This window comes from Myotis lucifugus, unplaced genomic scaffold (genome assembly GCF_000147115.1).
Source record: "Myotis lucifugus unplaced genomic scaffold, Myoluc2.0 scaffold_386, whole genome shotgun sequence".
In the NCBI taxonomy this organism is placed as follows: Eukaryota; Metazoa; Chordata; class Mammalia; order Chiroptera; family Vespertilionidae; genus Myotis; species Myotis lucifugus.
Genome location: NW_005871434.1, coordinates 5,911 through 10,448, shown reverse-complemented (window position 1 = coordinate 10,448; position 4,538 = coordinate 5,911).

The following is a 4,538-nucleotide window of genomic DNA, read 5'->3' as shown; positions in this document are numbered from 1 at the left end:
AAGTTCAGGGGAGGGTGCACTGCTGCAGGTGGAAAGAGTCTTTGTATAATATAGGAAATTAATAGTGTAATGTATAACTTAGCTTTGATATTTCATAAAGTATGTTTGTTAATCATTGTCACTTGCTGTACCCCATTGTTAATCATTGTCACTTGCTGTACTCCATTGTTATTTGCTGTGCTCATCCCCAATAAAAGCCAGAAGGGATCAGAGGATCTTTGCTATTCGCCTGAGCGAGCGGTAGCCCTCTGCTTCTCTGTATCCTGTCGTCCGACTCATCTCTGTGCCTCCGTTCACCAAGAACATCAATACAGTCACAGACACCAGTTAACTGTTGATAGTTACTATGATGCTCAAATGAGAACAATAAGACAAGTGAAGTGATACTTGAAGGAAAGGTGGAACTGTTCCTTCTGTGTCTTTGCCTTCTCACTTTTAGCTCTGGGCCTCTGTCATCTTTGGCCTAAAGGGAGAAGGGCATGACTTCTGTATAAAGCCAGGCCATTTCTGAGTGGGAATAAGTCCAGAGTCAGGCAGCCGGGAGGAGGAGGCAGCAGAGCAGAGTATGGATGGGTATTCTGTTGCAGCCTTCCCCACACATCCAATGGGCCTCAGCAGCAAGGCAGGTGAACAGGCTCTTAGGGCATTTCAGGCCCCAGCACCTGAGATGAGGCTTTACGAGAAGGCAGGGTGGGCAGAGAGGATCCAGGCTAACTCTAACACATGCAGCCCCCATGGCTGCTCTCTCGGGCCCCTCCTGCCCTCCTGCCCCTCTCAAATCTCACCTTCACAGGAGAAGCAGTCCCCAGCAAAGCCCAGGTGGCAGGCACGGTGGTAGGAGATGGGGGCATTGAGGCAGGTGGTGCTCAGACTGCACTGGTGCTCCTGGAAGGTGCATTCATGCAGATTTGCAGGATGCAGGACCCACAACCCCCTGGATGTGTGCATGAGGGGGTTGCAGGAGGAAGACCCCCAATCTCAGCCTTGAACATTGCCACCGGCACCCCTGAGTCCTGCTCCCAACCTAACTCAGCTTCTCTGCCCAAACCTCCTGCCCCCAGACACTCACTGTGGCATTCAAAGCCATTGCCTACCCAGCCTGGCTAGCACCTGCAGCTGAAACTTCAGAGGAAGTACAGGTAGGAGGTATGGCCATCACAGCTATGTCATCCAAGCTCACATTCGTCCACATCTGAGAGGACAGGGACCCAGTTACAGTAGGGGCAGGACCGAGAGAGGGACACAGCACCCCCACAAGGCCTGGGCCTTGTAGAAATAGGGCTTTGAGTGTAGGGGAAAGAATAAAGGACAGGGCTGAGCAGGTATGTCCGCCCATCACTCCAGAAACTTCCACCAGAGCCAAGAGGGAAACCCCAAAACCTAATAGGCATGACTCCCAGCACCCCTTAGAAATAATCTAAAATGGCAGCATGAGAGACTTAAAGTAGACATTAAGAGTAACTGTCCTACACCTGAAATGAATATAATGTTGTATATTAACTGTACTAGTAATTGAAAAATAAAAAAGTTTAAAAAGAGTAATTGTCCTAAGGTACATGTTACCTCTTTAAAGCCTTCTGAACCAGCAATTCTGCATCACCTTTATATTCTCTGCAACACTCATACACCATCTAAGTGAGCTACTGTTTACTGAATGTTTCTTTACACTGCTCCCATTTTCACTTACGTAAATATATTTTATGTCAACATCAAGTCTCTAAGAAGTCATGGATTTGATGCTTTCACATAATGTTTGAGCCTGATATGTGTTAAAATAATTGTATAATTGTAACAGATAGGCCCTATGTTCACCCACAAGATACGTTTACTAGTAAGTCCTCTCTTCTGGAACCTGGGAATAGGACCTTATTTGGAAATAAGTTCTTTGTAGATGTGACTAAGTTAAATGAGGTCATGCTAGATGACAGTGGGCTCAACGACTGGTATCCTTTGAAAGGAGAAATATTTGGAGACAGAAAGAGAGAATACCATGTGATGACAGACATAGATTGGATTGATGCATCTATAAGCCAAGGGGCACAAAGAACTGAAGGCCATCATCAGAAACCAGGAGAGAGGCATGGGACAGATTCTCCCTCTGAGCCCCTAAGAAGGAGCCAACCCACCAGCACCTTGATTTCAGACTTCTGGCCTGCAGAGCTGTTGTTCTGGATAAAGAATAAGTCCTGGTGGTCCTCAGCCACCAGGATTGCGGGAGTTGGTTACAGCAACCTACGAAGCTAAAGCAGTAGCTGCTAAAATGCTGACGTGTTGGTCCCTGTATCACTGAAAATCATCAGGCTTGCATGCTTTGGGGAAGGTTGCTGTGGACACTTTGGGGCTCCAGGGCTTCCCCACGGAGCTATTTGTTAAGGGGAGCCCCAGGGACTCTCAGTTGGGTCCTGTTCCTGCTTGAACATGAACCTCACCAGCAGAAATCTGTAAGAATGAGGGCAGCCATGCTCTGCCTCAAGGGACAGGGCAGACCCCATGACTCCTGAGCTGGTCCCTCAGAGCCCCTTCCACCTGCACTCTGACCACCAGCTCACTGGAGCAGCCTGTAGCTCCCTTTCTGACGACATAACCCAGCTGGCAGTGACAGACAAAGGAACGCTCTGTGTTCTCACAGAGTCCGTGGAGGCAGATGTGGAGGTTCAGGTCACACTCGTTCACATCTGCGGGATGATGGGAGAGGAAGCAGGTGAGCACAGAGGGATTGCATCAGCACTGCTGAGTGCCCTGCCACACAGATAACCTTTGTCCATCTCCAGGGATGGGGAGCTCCCATCGGTTCTACCATCAGGCAGCTGTGAGTGTTACCTCAATGGTTTATAGAGCACAGTGGACATGCATTTCCAAAAGGATTTTATGGCCAAATACATATAAAGAATACCAAATTAAACAAAACTAACCAGATTTGCTACTGCAGACCTTTTCAGAGCCTTTATGCCAATGGGGATCTGCAAGATAGGTATGAAGTGGACAGCATTCCCTGAATATCTTTGGTCCCAAGGCCTTTTTCTTAAGTGTTTCCTAAAGACTCCTGTGATCTGGAATTCTTTAAGCTGCACTGGGCTGGGCATGTCTTCTTGGGAGGCAATTACTATATATTTTCTTCCTGGAAATTCCCCCACTTGGCCCTCATCTCTGTCCTGGTAGGGCACCCAGTACACATCACTCCCTAGCCGAGTGACTTCCAACCAGGAGAAAACAGTCATTGCAGCCCACATAGCCCAGGGTCTCCACACAGGGCTCAGAGAACATAATTCTGAGTGTCTTTCCATCTTGCACACCATCCTCTGCATAAACCCCACAGTCAAGCCTGGATTGAATGTCATCCTGTGCACCAAGAGTTCTCTGGTTGATTTCCAGTCAGGGCACATGCCTGGGTTGCAGGCTCGATTCCCAGCAGGGGGCTTGCAGGAGGCAGCTGATCAATGGTTCTCTTTCATCAGTGTTTCTATCTCTCTCTCCTTTCCTTTCTTTCTAAAATCAATAAAAACATATTTAAACAAACAAAAAAACCTCTGTCAGTGGCAATTGTAAAATATGGCTCTTGGCCCTCGTTTAGTGGCTCAGTTGGTTAGAGCATTGTCCTGACACACCAAGGTTGCAGGTTCAATCCCCAGTCAAGGCACATACAAGAATCAACCAATGAATGTATAAATAAGTGAAACAACAAATCAATGTCTCCTCTCTCTCTCTCTCTCTCTCTCTCTCTCTCTCTCTCTCTCTCTCTCATCTAAAAAGTCAATAAATAAAAATTTAAAGAAATATTCCTCAAATAAATAAATATAATACAGCCCTTAGAACAGGATGTGAGCCTCTGATATGTGTTGTCTATACAGTGAGTGTTCAACAAATGTACTTCAAAGGAATAAGGTTTGGGGGCTCTGCTGCTATGAAAGACATCCCACGAGCTTTGGTGCAGGCTCAGAGCTTTGGGGCCACGAGCAGTCCACCAAGCGCTGCTGAAAAGCCTGCTCTTTATGTGTGACAGGAATGGGACCTGGTCTCTGTCTCACCCTCCTTGAGGAAGGCCTGTTGTGTGAGTTTTGACACTACCTCTTCCACCTGGCAGTCCCAGCTCCTCACCAACACATGTCCTCATGTCCAGTGTGGCCATGAAACCATCATAGCACAAACAATGCTGACCCCCTGGGAGGTTGGTGCACTATCCGCCATCGCAGATGTCCAGGTTCTCTTCACACTCGTTAATGTCTGGGGCAGCAGGATAGGGGCAGGACTACAGGCGAGCAGTGATGATGGGGGAGCCCAGAAACCTTCCCACAGGGTCAGTGGCCTGTCCCTTGTCTAGCTAGCTTTGCTTTGGCTCTTCCATGCCAGATAGTAGGACAGGACTGCACCCCCGCCCCTGCACACACCCTCCCATTGGGCATCAGCGAGAAGCCATGTCAACAGCCACATTGGTAGCTGCCCTCAGTGTTAATGCAGTGCATGGCACACCCACAAGCACACCCATCGTTCCCAGTGAGGCATCCATTGATGTCTGCAGGGGTCAAGGCCAAAGGGGAGGG